The 15,826-nt window shown below is 55.3% G+C and overlaps 2 long non-coding RNA genes across 3 annotated transcripts; one reads left to right on the forward strand and one right to left on the reverse strand.

Moving 5' to 3' along the window:
* The first annotated feature begins 5,637 nt into the window (after nucleotides 1-5,637).
* On the forward strand, nucleotides 5,638-13,985 carry LOC123002272 (uncharacterized). 2 transcript variants are annotated; one of them, XR_008960752.1, is made up of 4 exons: nucleotides 5,638-6,273; nucleotides 8,146-8,279; nucleotides 8,726-8,928; nucleotides 13,710-13,985. It is a non-coding gene; the product is annotated as an uncharacterized LOC123002272 (long non-coding RNA). The 2 variants fall into 2 exon arrangements; XR_006412015.3 differs by lacking the exon at nucleotides 5,638-6,273 and having other exon boundaries at nucleotides 8,060-8,279.
* LOC130544466 (uncharacterized) lies at nucleotides 10,693-14,067 on the reverse strand. Its single transcript, XR_008960753.1, has 2 exons — nucleotides 13,979-14,067; nucleotides 10,693-13,059 (listed from the first exon to the last, which is right to left on the reverse strand). It is a non-coding gene; the product is annotated as an uncharacterized LOC130544466 (long non-coding RNA).
* Nucleotides 14,068-15,826: the final 1,759 nt, after the last annotated feature.

The following is a 15,826-nucleotide window of genomic DNA, read 5'->3' on the forward strand; positions in this document are numbered from 1 at the left end:
CCAGGTTGCCCCGTCTGTGGCTAGCAGAGAGACTGAGACACTGTTCTCTTACACAGTCAACAAACCTTCCTGGAACCCCTCCTTTGTGCCAGGCCCTGAGCTGGACACAGGAGAGGCCCAGCACATGGGCTTGCTGGAGGAAGTGGGGGATACGTCTGGTGATGGAAGACAGACCCAGGTTGTTATGACTTTAACCCCTTGATCAGGTCCATGCCAGAAGGAAGACCAGGGAGACACAAGTGCCCAGAGGAGGCTCCCACCCAGCCCAGGAAGGCCCTTCAGAGCATTGACAGAAGCTGGTGAGTGAGGAGTTAGGCACAGAACACAGGCCAAGTGCTCCAGCGTGGGTTGGTAAGATGACACCCAGACTGAGCACTGGGGGGCTCCAGGCAGTCAGCAGAGAGGCGAGGAGAGGAACAAAACTCAGAAGTGGACGAGTGAGAGCCAGGGGCATAGCAAGTAAGGATGACCCCTTCGAGAAGCCACAGAGATATCCCAAGGACAGAAATATACAACTAAAACTAAAAACGTCTAAAAGAAAACAGAAGAGAAAACCTTTGTGATCTTGAGTTAGGCAGAGAGTTCTTAGATATGACTCCTGAAAAATGATCCATAAAAGAAAAAACTGGTACCCTGAACTTTAGCAAAATAATAATAATAAAATCTCCCTTAGACACTTGTAAGAGAAAAAAAGAAGCCACAGACTTGGAGAAAATATTCGCAAATTATATGTATCTGATCAAAGTGTTTTATACAGAATCTATAAAGAACTTTCAAAACAAACTCAATTATATCATTTTGCAATATATACAAATATCAAATCATTATGTTATACACCTGAAACTAATATAATGTTATAGGCCAATTATATCTGAAAACAAAACAGGGACGCCTGGGTGGCTCAGTCGGTTAAGCGTCTACCTTCGGCTCAGGTCATGATCACAGGGTCCTGGGATTGAGCCCAGCATCTGGCTCCCTGCTCGGCACGCTCCCCACTGGGAGCCTGCTTCTCCCTCTGCTTGTGCTCTCTCTCTCTCTAATAAATAAATAAATAAAATCTTAAAAAAAAAAAAAGAATCACTTAAAAAAACAATTAAGTAATAAAAAAAACCAAAACACCTCTCAATTGTAAGAAAACAACGTAATACAAAACTGGGCAAAAGATCTGAACAGACACTTCACAAAAAAGATACATGAATGCGGGGTGCCTGGGTGGCTCAGTCAGTTGGGTGTCTGACTCTTGATTTCAGCTCAGGTTGTGATCTCGGGGTCATGGCATTGAGCCCCATGTCAGGCTCTGTGCTCGGCTTGGAGTCTACTTAAGATTTCTCTCTCCCCCCTCCCCCTACTCTCTTTCTCTAAATAAATAAATGAATAAAATCTTTAAAAAAAGATACATGAGGGGGCGCCTGGGTAGCGCAGTCGTTAGGCATCTGCCTTCGGCTCAGGGCGTGATCCCGGCGTTCCGGGATAGAGTCCCACATCGGGCTCCTCCGCTGGGAGCCTGCTTCTTCCTCTCCCACTCCCCCTGCTTGTGTTCCCTCTCTCACTGGCTGTCTCTCTGTCAAATAAATAAATAAAATCTTTAAAAATAAATAAATAAATAATTAAAAAATTAAAAAAGATACATGAGTGGTAAATAAGCACATGAAAAACTGTTCAGTAGTCATTAGAAAAATGCAAACTAACACCACAATAAACACACCTATTAAAGCAGCTAAAATTTTAAAAACTGACAATACCAAGTGTTAATGATGATGTGGAGGAATTAGCAACTTTCATACACTGCTGGTGGGAATGCAAAATGTTATAACCGCTTCATAGAATAATTTGGAAGATTCTTTAGAAGTTAAACACACACAGACAATGGGATCCAGCCATTCTGTTCCTAATTATTTGCCCATAAGGAAATGAATGTCCATACAAAGACCTGTACACAAATGTTCACAGCAGCTTTATGTGTTAGCCCCACAGGGGAAACAACCCAAATGTCCTTTGAGGGGTGAAGGGTTGAACAAACTCCAGGACACCGCACTATGGAATACTCCACAACAATAAAAAGAAATGAGCTTCTGATACATGAATCAATCTCAAAATATTAAAATGAGTGAAAGACCAAAACAAACAAAAAACCCCAACATATTATTTGAATCCATTTATAGAAAATTCTAGAAAATGCAAACTCATCCTGTAGCGACAGAAAGCAGATTAGTAGTTGCCTGAGACAGGAGAGGAGGAGGGAAAGAGACTGGAGAAAGGGATTAAAAATGGGAACAAGGAAACTTTTAGGGGTGACGGATATATTCCTTTTTTTGATTCTGGACACTAAAAGGCACAGCCAATACTCGATTGTCCGTTCCACAAATATAGATTGACCTACTCTGTGCAAAACCCTGTGTTCTTGGCTTTGGAGATGCAGCAGGGACAACACGGTCCCTGCCCTCACCAGGCTCCTGTTCTCATGGGCAAGATCAACAATACAGCTGATACGCAAACAAAAGCCATGTGGAGAAATATGCTCAGGGAAACAAAACCGGTGACAAGGCAGAAGCACTAGGTGGGGGGAAGTGAGGGAAAGGGGCTCGGAGCCAGGGGCAGTTCAACTAAAATCAGAGGGGTGCCCCCGCCCCTCGGAGACGGCCCCTCCCAGGTGCTGCTGCCCTTCAGCCCCTTCCTGTCCACGTGGGGCAGCCTCAGCTGTGTTGTGTGGCTTTTCCAGATTTGGGCCCTCTTCTCTGCAGCTCAGCTTCCTTGGCCATAGGTGTGGAAACAGTGTTGAGCCCAGCTCACACGGGCACTGAGCACCCCCCCACAGTCATCGCTCTGCCCGAGGGGGCCGCTCACCTCGGCTCAGCTGGATTTGGGGACAGGAAGAGCAGAAAGGCCCAGGGCAGGAAAACGGGTTTCTCAGGAGCCCACCTGGCTTCTCCTGATAGGCCCCCTAGGGAGCCCACCCCTCTGGAATTAGGGCTGCCTTCCAAGGAGAGGGCCCGGGTTGCAGCAGGGGCACCCCTCTTAAGCAGGGCTCGCAGGGTGGCAGGAGGTGGTGAGGCACTGTCCTGGCTTCTGGGAGGGCAGCTCTGGCCTCCCGCTTGTGCCAGGGCGGGGGAGAGGCCAGGCTGGCCTGAGGCCCAGAGGGGCAGGGCGGGAGGTCATCGGCCACCGGTAGGGGGGCCTGCTTGGCCCTCTCTCTGGACACAATGTCCTGGACTGCTTCACGGCTTGGCTGGCCGACAGGGAACAGTAGCTGGCAGAGGGCACGGGCAGCCGGCCGACTGGGGGCGGGGAGCTTCCTGGCCAGAGCAAAGGGCCTGTCTGTACAACCTGACATGCCACCTTGGGCAAGGAGAGGAACAGCTTGTCTGGGAGGGAGACAAGGGGGGCTGGCGCCCTGCGAGGGCCTCAGCAATCCTTCCCTAATGTATGCCTTAGTTTCCCCCGGAACACTCCTGGCTGCCACCACTTGAGCTAAGTTCTGTGAGTTCCCAGCCCCTGCAAATGCTGGCCCTGCCCCCTGCTGCCATGACCTTCGGCTGGTCACAACCTCTCTGAAACTCAGATCTTCACCTGAAAGATGGCACCTCCTTCTTTGGGCTTGAATGCATGGAGGGTATTTAAGACAGTTCCCCTCACGGAGGACGTGCTTGTTGGAGTAGTTGGCTATAATTACCACATTAATAAGCAGCAGTAACGTTGCTGTAGAGGGCTTCCTTTGTGCCAGGAGCTTTACCTACATTTCCCCGAATTCCTGCAGCAACCGAAGGCAGGTTTTATCTCCCTCATTTTATAGGTGAGGACTGAACTTCAGCAAGCAAAGTGACACGGCTGGTATTAGGGGCAAGTGGCTCCTCACCCCTGTAGGAAAAAGGGTAAGAGCCCCGTGCGGCAGACCCTGCGGGTTCCCTCAGGTCAAGGTGAACCAGGGAGGGCCTGAGGGGGATCCTAGAAACCCAGCAGCCGAACCCAGAGACCATACTCACTTCCCCCAGGACACTTCCGGCAGAGTCCAAACTGTATCCCGATATATGAGCCAAGGTGCCCAGCAAAGGCTGAGGGACAGTTGTGGGGAGGGATGTATTCATTCATTTAGCACATACTGATAGAGGGAAATACAGTCTGGAGCCAGACTGCCAGACTTTGGACTCAGATACGGTACCTTGTGAGGTGTGTGTCCTGGAGGCCGGTGACTCCCAGTTTTCCCAGTAAAAGTGCTGTGTCCCAGGAAACCCCTCAGTCTGAGGCAAACCGCGACAGTTGGTCACCCTACCTGGAGGAGTTGCTCCACCTCTCGGTTTTCTCAACTGTAAAAGGACACCAATTCTAACCTGTTGGAACGTAGAATGAGCATAAAGCCCTGGACTCACGGTCCCGGCCCAGAAACTGGTGGGGTGGGGGGTGATCGTCCCTGTTTGGCGATGAAGAGACAGGGGCTCCCACTGAGTCTGAGCAGCACACAGAGGGCCTGAGTAGATACTTCTCTAATCCCAAAATCTGCTCTTAGAAGGTACCAGGCAAGGCCCCTTGTGCTGCATGGCCCTCCAGGACCAGCCCTGCCTGCAGCTGTGGGCCAGGCCACAGGGCAGGCCTGGACCATGTGCTCGCTGGGCATAGGCCAAGGTCCACGGGGAGCGGACTGGCCCAATGGAGCCCAGGCTGGGCTTGGGTCCTGCACTGGGCCAGATCCTGGGAGGGGATTAGGGGAGAATTAGGACAGTTCACAGTTACCTTGCTAAGTACTCAGCCCGTGCTGACATGCCTCCGTTCTTCCCTACAACACTAGAAGGAGGGCCCATGCGCAGTCCGTGTTTAAAAGTGGGGATACTGATGCTTGGGTGGCACAGCGGTTAAGCCTCTGCCTTTGGCTCAGGGTGTGATACCGGCGTTATGGGATCGAGCCCCACATCAGGCTCCTCCGCTATGAGCCTGCTTCTTCCTCTCCCACTCCCCCTGCTTGTGTTCCCTCTCCCACTGGCTGTCTCTCTGTCGAATAAATAAATAATCTTAAAAAAAAAAAAGTGGGGATATTGAGGCTCTGAGAGGCAAAGTCTACCCAAGGTCACCCGTTGGGGTAGAGGGAGGAACCAGTCACCACTGAGTACCACTGCCTGACTAGAATTCAGGATACACTGTGGCCCAGGCACAGTGGAGTGGGGGGAGCAGCCGTGGAAGGCTCCCGCAGCCCGGGACCTCCGCGGGCCCTAAGGTCCCGGCCGGGGAGGGAAGCTTAGCACAGAGCAGGAAGTCATGACCCGAGGCGGTGCTTAGGCTCCCATCACAGTCTTGGCTCCCTTCCGCGCAGGGACCCACCTCACTGAGCCCCGCCAGACAACGACCTCAGTTTCCCCTTGGGCGTTAAGCAGCAGGAGAGGTTGCTGAGCCACTCAGGACCGCGCCCAGGGAGGGGCCTGGACCTCTTGTTTCCTGGCCCCCAACCCCAGCGGAAGCGGGAGGGGGCAGAGGGGGAAGGGTTACGTAACGGACGGCGCGGGGGGCGGGGCGGGGGAGGGCAGCCGATGGGGGCGGCCCCTCCTAGGAAGAGCCGGGCTGTTCCGTCCTCTGACGCCAGTACTGCCCCCTCCGCGCCCGCCGAGCCGCGGGTGCTGGCCGGGGAGGTAGGGGGGCCGGGGGAGCTGGGCGCGAGCGCACACAAGGACAGAGCGAGGCTCAGAGCGGACGGGGCGTGCGCGGGGCCGAGGCCGCTCATGGGTGGCGAGCCTCCCAGCCCAGAGCCCCTGGCCGGCTCCCCAGGGCCGGCGTTGGGCGCCTCGAGCCTCCGGGCCAGGCCCCGGCCCTGGCCCCCCGCGGCGCCCCTGCGCTCCCGCGGGCGGGCCGACGTCACACCTCCGGGCCCGGAGCCCCCGCCCTCCACCTCCAAGGTCACCCGGGCCGGCGCCGCCCCTTTCCCGCCGCGCGCGTCTGCCTCCCCCGCTCCCCGGCGGCGGTTCCTGCCTCCCTCCGCTCGCACTTACTTCATCCGGCCTGGCCTCGCTGTTATTTATATCCGCGTCTGGCTCCCCAGCAGACGGCTCTGAAGGGAGGCGGTGGCGGGGCCGGCCTGGGGGCCCGCACGCGCACCGTGTGCGGCCGGCGCTGGCCGCCCCGGGCTCCGCCTTTGGCCCGTAGGCCGAGGAAGCCCCTTGCCCAAGCCCCTAGCTTAGGGCCTGCTCGCCTCGCCCTGGAAAATGGAGGAAAGGCTACAGGCAGCTACCAGCCGAGATCGTTCCCGGCCCCCAGCCCCTCCATGATGGCACTGGCTCTCCCTCCCTGCCCCAGGTCAGGGCAGCATCTTGGGCTTCCATGCTGCACTCAGGAGGCTCCTAAAGCTGGGTCGGGGCCACCGGGCGGTTGCTTAACAGGGCTGATTCTGGAATTCCACATCAGGCCCCTCTGAGTGGGCCTTCTGGTGATGAGGCCTGGGACTCAGCATTTGAAACAGGTTCCTTAGGGGAATCTTGGGCTTTCTGAGGTTTGGGAACTGTCTTGGGGTTGCTTTGGGGGGAGGGAGCAAGAAAGCAGCAAGAGGATGGCAGGTTGGGACTGCCCCTGCTTTGATTTGATGGGCAGGGTGGAAAGACCCGCCAGAGCAAGTGGGGACCTACCCTGGGGGGGACGTTAGACTGGGGTTTGTGGCCACAGACTGACTGAATTGTGGCCATTGAACAATAGCCCCCACACCGGTGAAGCCCTTTAATACCTACTAAGGGGCACAGGAGATCCCACCATTCTCCAACACCTTGCCAAGTGATCCTTGTCCCCACCTTACAAGGCTCAGAGAGAGGATGTGACTTGAACAAAGTCCCTGGCGTTCTGAAACGAGCAGGCTCAGGACCCAGTTGAATTCCTTCATCCAAGCACCAGCTAGACACTGGCACAGAAAGGGAATGTAATACAGTTCCTGCCCTAAAAGAGTTGGGGGTCTAGGAGAGAGGTGGGCAGCAAACAGCAATCCGTCAGGATGAGGGTGGTGGTCTGATGGGCACGGACAGCTCAGAGCTGAACTGCGCAGGGTGAATAGGAGTTCCCCAGGAAGACACAGGAGGGGCCATTCCAGGCGGCAGGAACAGCTTGTTCAACTGCTCAGAGGCCTGAAATAGCAATCGCTGTAGGGATCTAGAAGCAGTTTGAGGCTGAGGCTTAGAGTGTGTCAAGTACGTGATGTGATGAGAGACGAGGCTGGATATGCAGGGAAAGCCTTGACCAAGCAAGGCCTGACTTTGCCCTGAGTGCAAGGGGGCAGGAAGCCCATAGAGGAGGGGTGAGGAGAGAGAGCAATGGGAGGGAGGCCCAACAGATGGGGACCCCCAACAGTGGAGGCAGCAGGGTCTCCTCTCCAGCCCTTCCCTGTAACCTCACGGCAGCCCCTTTCCCCCAGCCCCTACACCCACCCTGGCTCCACCTTAGCTTCCTCCCTATTAGCATCTCAAGCTGGGGACTGCCAGGGGATACTGGACCCCGTCCCAGATGGCCATGATATGCTGGCTGTGAGGACTAGAGTATGTGATTCCATCTCCTGGATCTCAGTTTCCTCATCTATAAAATGGGGACAGCACTAATCCCTGCCAGTCCCTCCTCAGGGTCCGAGGAAGACGCAGAGGCAAAGGATGGTCAGGAGGAACTTGTTCGTTCTGAACAATGTCAAGTACTGTGCTAGGCATTTGGTCATTCTGTGCCTCCCCTGCCCTTCATCCAAGTGAGACCTCTCCCCGAATGGTCCCCCGTCCCATGCTCACCAGACTTCAAGAAGCACTACCTGAGAGCTAGCGCTGCTGGCCTCAAGTTCTGGACCTGCCAAATCTCTCCAAGTTGGGGCCTCAGTTTTCTCAGATGCAAAAGGGAATGCTCTCAAGTGTTGGGTGAGGAGGGATCCCCAGCAGCCCCTCTTGTCCGGGACAACCCAGGCTGGCTCCCCCCAAACACAAATAACAGAAAGGACAAATCAGGACCCCCTCCGCCCCCGCCTTGCCACCCCCAGGCCCTGCCAAGGACATCCTGTGCCCTGGTGATGTCACCAGGACCTGGAAGCTGGGGCTGGCTGGACCTAACAGCCCTCAGACAGGATTTATTTTTAAACTCTCAGGGCATGCTTAGCTCCTTGCCCCCTCTCCACCCCACCTCACCTCATCCTAGCTGTTTCCCACATCCCAGCTGAGTCCCCAGGCGGGTCCTTGAAGGTTTTCTCCACACACACTCTGTCGCTGCACCCACCAGGCTTCTGAGGGGCTGTGAGGAGCCAGGTCATCGGCCACGTGTCTCTGATCACCAACTCCAGACCTGCTGAGGTAAACAGATGGGCCCCTGGAGGTGGATCCCAGCCTCCTGTGCCTTCTAAAGCCCAAAGAGGGCAAGGGATGTGCCCAGGGTCCCACAGCCAGGGCCGGGGGCCATCAGATGGGCTCTGTAGACCCCTGGGACCCCTAGCTGGGCTGTACAACTGTCACCAGAGCTTAATTTAAATTCATTTTTTTTTAATGTTTTTTTGCCTCAGGCCTCAAGGCTTCCTTGATGCTGTGTAGGTCAGACAAGCTGCAGGAAGAGACTGGGTGCTGGGGTAGCTCCCAGCACCACGGCCCTCCCCAACACCCCAAGCAGGATGTGTGTCCCATCACAAGTGTCACACACTTACCCTCTCAAGTGACTTTAGACTAAGGACCTGTCAGCACCCTGACCTTAGAAATGGATGCTGACGAAACACCCCTTTTATCAGTTTCATATGTTGGTCTTCCAGGTAATATTGTAGTTGAAAATGAAGTTCTACTGGAAAAATCCATTTGACAATGGCAGCCTTGACTCCATCCTCACAGCTGCCCTGGGAGGCCGAGCAAGGCCAGAGGCCTCCTTCAGCAAATGGGAAAACTGAGGCTCAAAGTGGAAGAGTGACTTGTGCAGTGGCTGGAATCCAGGGTGCTTCTGTCCTCCAGTCCACATGAGGTGAGATGGACCTACCTTGCCCAGCCCAGCGAAGCCTGGGGTTGGTGCTCTAAGACACCTCTGCAGCCCACAGCGACTAGGGGGGACAAGCCCTTAGAATATCCATTTCTTGACTGTTCACTTCAGGGCGACACAGACTCTAGACCCAGATAGACTCAGTTTGAAACCTGCCCAAGGCATTTCTTAGCTGTGTGATCTTGGGTAAGTCACTTCACCTCTCTGTGCCTCAGTTTCTTCCCCTGAAAAAAGGGGATAATAATAAGATGCAATTCTAGTTGCTGGAAATATTGCTTTGAGAGACTGCCTGAAAAGCACTCAGCACAGTCTGGAACTTAGTGAATATTCAACTCATGGCAGATATTATTATTATTATTATTATTATTATTATTATTATTATTATTATTATTATTCCTAAGCAAGCAGTCACTGAGTCTTCACCTTGAAGCTGGACCTGGAAGGTTGGCCTCTTCAGACAGTGTCTGGGCTGGGCCATCAGGAGTTGGGGGTTAGTTAGCTCAGCTGGTCTGGGAGAAAGAATTGTAGAGAAACCCTCGAGCTGGACAGGGGTGAGTGTGTGGAGAGAGGCCAGAACCAGCTCAGGAACCCCCACAACCTCAGCAGCCCCTTTGTCTTCTGCCATTACGACCACCACCACCACCACCCTCATCTCCCCAGCGGTCACTTGAGTGAAAAGACCAAGAGCCAGGTGGCAAGGCAGGTGGCTTGTCACCAGGAGCGTAGGGAGCCAAGAAAGAGAGCCTGTGTCCCCCCTTCCCATACCCACACCCCAGTGTGTCTGCAGAAAGCCCGTCAGAGCTGACTTCCAGTCCCACTTACTGTGGGATCTGAGCCAAATCACTTCGTTTTTCTGAGCCTCAATTTTCTCTTCTGTAAAATGGGCATAGAGATACCTTAAAGTGAAGATGTAATGAACAGGTGTATAAAGCATCTGCACACGGTGAGTGCTTAATAACTCTATCTCTCAAGAGGGGAAGAGCCAGGCTGACTCTCCATGAAGAAGTGGGCAGGCCGGGGACAGGCCCCCTCCACATAAGCCTTGGCCCCTCACCCACAGGAAGTCCGCAGCCTCCGTGACCGTGACCGACCGTGACCGTGACCGTGACCGGGCTGCCAGGAATGAGAATGACACCATGATCTGAGGGAAGGAGGGCCTGGGGGGTCTGAATGCAAGTGAATGCAAATCAGGCAGCGCAGGTGCTCTTGGGGGGAGAGAGAGAGACACACACATGATGCCTGGGGGCTGGAACAGAAGTGGGGTCCCTAGTGTCCTCTTAGGGCACCATCCCTGGTACCGACTGAGCAGGCGCTCCAGGCCCTGAGGGTCCCTCTTGGCAGGGAGGTGAAAACCCCTGGTTCCCTGGAATTCCTGAGCCTCCTCTGCCAAGGTGAGAGGCTGACCATCCTCACCCATGGGCTCCTAGGTGTGGACACAGTCATACTCACACTCACCTAGACATCTGGGGACTCACACACACACACACTCTCTCTCTTTCTCTTTGTCTCTCTCTCTCTCTCTCTCTCTCTCTCTCTCTCTCTCTCTCTCACACACACACACACACACAAGCAAGGGAGGCCCTAGAGACTTTCCCCAGGAGATACAGCAGGAGGTGGAGGCCCCCGGGGGCAGCCAGTTTCCTGTCCACCTTCCTCTCCCCCAGATGCACACACCATCCACTCACCCATCACTGGGAGGTCCCCCCAAAAGCCCCTCCACCTCAGTCTGATAGAGCAGCCCACCTCGGCTCCCTGACACAGGGTTTCAGTCCCTGCTCACACTTTATTCCCTGCCGACAGATGAGGAAGCTGAGGCTCAGAGACAGGACCAGGCTTGTCAGAAGCAGCCAGAAGACTAGAGGAGAGGGGGATACAAACCCAGAACTCATCCCAGACACCTTGCTCTGGCTGAGCCCCCCCCCCCCCCCCGTTCTCCCACCCCACCCCCTCATGTACTCCCTCCCCAGAAAGAGCCTGAAGTACAGGCCATGGGAGGCAGCCAGGCCTCCCTCCCTCCCTCCCTCCCTCCCAGGCTTCTGTGGATCCCCCTGCCCTCGTCTGCCCATAGCCACTGGAAGAAAGGCAGGGCGGGGGCCGGGTCAGCTGGTGCCCCACAGCACCGCCTGGCACCGGAGGGAGGCGGGGAGGCTTTGCTGACTGAACAAATCTGGAGGCTGGACAGGAGGTCACGGCCCAGGGACGTGTCTGCAGCACCACCTGGTGGTGACACAGCACTCCCGCCAACACCCGGCCCTGTTCCTGTCGCCCTATCCCAGCATGGTCGGCAGCCATTTAGTGAGCTGCTGCCAGGTGCCAAGGATTGGGCAGGCCAGGCACTGAGAATGGCCTGGGGGGCAGCACTCCAGCGGATGGGAGAGCAACGGACTGGCTCTGAGATGGGAAGGAGCTGGGCGTGACCCAGGAGGAGCCCAAGGGCAAAGAGGCTAGAGCCTGGTGGTGGGGGGAGTCCAGAGGGGGCAGGTCAAAGGTTGTGGTGAGGAGTTTGGATTTGTTTCTGAGCGTGATGGGAGCCATGGGATATGGTAGGTGGTTGAAAGGGTGTCTTGAGAAGGACAGACTGTGGAGCAAAAACAGGAAATTGGAGGGGGGGGGATGCTGCCACTATCCAGGCAGGACACAGAAGCAGCTCAGACACCAGGGGTGGCCGTGGGGGTAGTAAGGAGCCGCTGGATTCTAGAACTGATAGGATTTGTGGACGGACTGGATGGGGCTGGGAGATAAAGCAGGGAATCGGGCTTTGATTTGAGCATCTGAGGGATGGTGGGGCCCTTTACCATGAGGGGAAGACTGAGAAGGAGCAGGTTTGGGGGAGACCAGGAGCCTCTGGGCAGGTTAAGGTGAAATGCCTGTGAGACCTCCCAGGGGATGGTGCCAGGTAAGCGTCAGGAGCTCGGGGAGAGGGTGGGGCTGGAGACACACAGGGCAGGTTGCCAGGGTATTGATTGGGACATATGGCTGCTTGCTCTGCGCCTGGTGCTGTTCTAAGGGTTTCATGTGTTGTAATTCATTGGCTCCTCACCCTCAAGTGTGAGGGCGGGACTGGGCTTGGCTGGACACCTACAGAAGAAGGTGTGGAATCATACAAGAGAGGCAACTTGTCCCCAAGAGTGTTGGTGAGGCCTTCCTGGCAGAGGTGACAGCTGACTGGGGCCTGGAGGGATGACTAGGGGTTTGTGAGGCAGAAAAGAGAGGGAAGGGAAGGCTGGGCTTGCCCAAGCATGGACAAAGGCCTGGTGGTGTTATGGAGTCTGAACATCAGTACTGAGACCCACACTTCCAGTGTCCTTGGGCAGATGGGGAAACTGATGCCCAGAGCAAAGAGGGCTGCAGTGAGTCACTGGTAGGCTGGACACTGGCTCCTGGCCCAGGACTCCAGTCCCAGCTTTGGGTGCCTCCCCTTGCTCTGGTCATACCCCTGAGGCTCGCACTTGGGGCCTCAGCAAGGCTCTTGGGTAGGGTGATTTGAGCTCAATCCATCAGCTTCTCAGACAGAGTAATGGGATTGGGGGTGTGGCCCAGCTCTGCCACAGACATGAGTCAAAGCAGTTCTGGACTCAGACCCCAGGAGGACAGCCATGCTCTTCAGCCCTGACTGGCCTGGCCCTGCTGACTTCCAGCCCCAGTTTCTGCCTCTACATACCTCTCTCTCTGCCCTCCATCCACTTTTCTAATGGTAAAATTGCAGGCAGTGGCAAGTCCGTGAGGAAGGTGATGGCACTGATGAAGAAGAAGGGACTCAGAGAGGGATGAGTCTTGCAGGAGGACACACAGCAAGTTGGAGATGGACCTGGGATGAGGCTGGTTCCATGTGAGCCCAGGTTTTTGCGAATAGCTCATGGTCCAGGTAGGAGTAGGAACAGCCAGTGCCTTCCCTGAGTGAAGGGCCGCCCAGCTTCCATGTGACTTCAGGGAGATAGGAAACATAGAGATGCATGATCCCTTAGTCCGAATTTCATTTTGCTGTGTGACCTTGGATAGCTCCTTTCCGTCTCTGGGCCTCTCTCCCATCCATTCCAGGAGGGCCTAGAGGTGATAGCTTCTAAGGTCCTTGTTGTCCGAAGCCTCTGGCCCTGGCACCCAGGAGGAGAGGACATGCTATGAGGGAGGGAGAGAGACATTGGTCCAGGGTTAGATGTGGACCAAGGAAGAGGTTGGGAGGAGGGTGGGGAGGGGAGGCAGTATGGCCTGGAGGAAGTCACGTGCCCTCTCTGAACCTCAGTTAACACATCTGACCAGTGGGAGTCACTGTGAAGGTTCTGGCTCTGTGTGTGGGACAAAGATCAGTCTTTTCCTGGCCCACGCCAGCAGCTGGGCCTGGCCTCCTTGCTGCTGGTCAGGGTGGCTTGGACGGTTCATGGGAAGATGTCAGACTGGCCTTGGTGTGGCTGCTCTGGCTGGCTGACCCCTGCTGGCCCAGGGGAGGTGGAAGGTGGGGGTATACTCCCCATGTGGACGGGCCAAGGCAGCGCCAGCACCTTGGCCAGGAGATGACTGACACGGCAGAAGAGCTTGGGCTTAGGACCCACCAGGTCTGGGCTGTAATCTCAGATTTGCTACTTAGTAGCTGTGAAATCTTGGACAAGTCACCTATGACTTTGCTGAGCCTCAGTGTCCTCCTCTGTAAAATGGGACACACATCCTAGGTGCAGGGAGGCTGAGATGACGGGACAGCAGTGAGGAACAGTGCCCCTGGCTTGGGCTCAGACAACTGACTGAGATTCTTCCTTCCTCTGCTTTCTCTGCAGCCCACATGGGACCAGCTACAGTCAGCCTGGAATCCAAGCCTGACTGGATGTCCCCCCGCCCCCAGCTTGGAGACACCTGCAGCCTCGGAGCTGGAGGAGGCCGAGCGCGGCGTGCTGCACGGCCCCGGCTCTCGCTGCGGAGAGGCAGTGGCTCACGATCGGAGGCTCCTGCTCCACCACGTCCAGGCATCAGCCTGTGGGGTTGGGAGGGTTTGCTGAAGAAGCGATGAGAGCACAGGAAGGGCTGGCTGGGGGCTGGGGGCACCCACCTCCAGACCTGTTTTCCATCTCCTTTGCCGTTCGTCCCTATCTCTGGCTGGCAGCTTTCCCGGATTAGCAGCTGACATCAGGAGCTGCCAGCTGGGCCGGCCTGGCACAGCCTCAGGGAGGTGCATGAGGGCTGTCTGGTAGTTGGGTACAGTCAAGGAAGGAGGCATGTGTCCAGCTTTGGAGGTTTGTCCTCCAGAGACGTGGGAGGGAGAGGTGCCTTGTGTGAGGCACTCACACATGATCCGTGTAGCCCATTCACCTTGTAGGGAGAGAGGAATCACTGCAGGAGGTGGAGTAACTCACCCAGGCAACGCAGCTGGTCGGAGCCTGGCTGCATCCCACACCATCCAGCTGCGAAGCCTGGAGGGGCTCATCTCTGTGTAGCTCCTTCTACCCCATGACCTCAGTGCATCAGCCGAGTGCTGAGCACCCACCCCATCTTAGAAACTTGTGGGGCGCCTGGGTAGCGCAGTCCTTAAGTGTCTGCCTTCGGCTCAGGGCGTGATCCCGGCGTTCCGGGATCGAGTCCCACATCGGGCTCCTCCGCTGGGAGCCTGCTTCTTCCTCTCCCACTCCCCTGCTGTGTTCCCTCTCTCACTGGCTATCTCTCTGTCACATAAATAAATAAAATATTAAAAAAAAAAAAAAGAAACTTGTGAAGCTGGTGTCCCATTCTAGAGATAAAAAAATAGAAGCCCAGATAGGGACAGTGACTTGCCCAAGATCACACCCTGAATTGGTGATGGAGGCAAGGTTTGAACCCAGGAGGAACTCCAAAGCCTGTGTTCTTACCTGCCACAGCCTTGGCAAAGATCTTGTAGCTTTGACATATTTTGAGCCCAAATCCCCTATGCTCGCATAGCTGCACAAAGTTCTGCTTTGGGTGGGAGCATCTGTGTGCAGAGTAGAAAATGCAGGGTTAGAGCAGGTCACTTCCAGGGAGAAACAGACCTCAAGTTGATGAATTTCAGGGAAGGACCTTATAGGCCCAGTTCAGTCACATGTTCACTCCTTGACCAATCAACAGCACCTACGGCTAGGGTCAGTAACCCTGTAGCAGCCCCCTGGAGACCCCAAGGGGGCTTAGGGGGTGGGGTAGGGCCGACACAAAGCCTTTGCCTAAAGATTCAACAGCTGGGCCAAAGGCTCTGTTCAAATTACCTCTGCTTTTCCTGGCTTCTTGGCGTCCTAGTCTCAACCTCAGTGACAAGAGGGTGGGAGTGTCAAGATTCCACTCACGCTGGGTCCTCTCATAACTGCTCGCCTTGTGCCTCACCTCTCTGGCCAGAGGGATGGGCCGTGTCTGCCTGGGGAACTGAGGCATGTGGACGGAGGTCACAAGCCACCTGGAGGACTCAGCTGTGAGCCCAACTTGTGTGTAAGCCTTAAGGGCAAGTCACATCCGTTTACTCTTCTGGTCTCAGCTTAAATGCCACCTGCAGACAGGTCTTCCCTGATCCCTCCACTCGTGTCTCTCCCAGTTCCCCAGTCTTTTCAGTCACATGACTTAGTATGATCCATCATTTTCTATTTTTGTCTGTGGAATGTTTGTCTTTCCTAGCAGATTGGGAGGGCAGGAGGCACAGCTGACACAGAATAGACACTTAATAAATATTTGCTGAATGAAGTTTCTCTAAACTTTGGTTTCCCCATCTGTACAATGGGGTTAACATTTCCCCTCCACCTCCGTGAAGTTCAAATAAGATAATATCTCAAAGCACCCAGCCCAAGCCGAGGATACAGAAGGTACTCAAGATACTGGGAGCTAGAATGAGTGGCAGGCTGGGCTGCAAGGCCTCTGTAAGCTGTGGGGAGGTGGGAAGACCCAAGCGTTTGGTTGGTTAAAA

Source organism: Ursus arctos, unplaced genomic scaffold, assembly GCF_023065955.2.
Source record: "Ursus arctos isolate Adak ecotype North America unplaced genomic scaffold, UrsArc2.0 scaffold_21, whole genome shotgun sequence".
In the NCBI taxonomy this organism is placed as follows: domain Eukaryota; kingdom Metazoa; phylum Chordata; class Mammalia; order Carnivora; family Ursidae; genus Ursus; species Ursus arctos.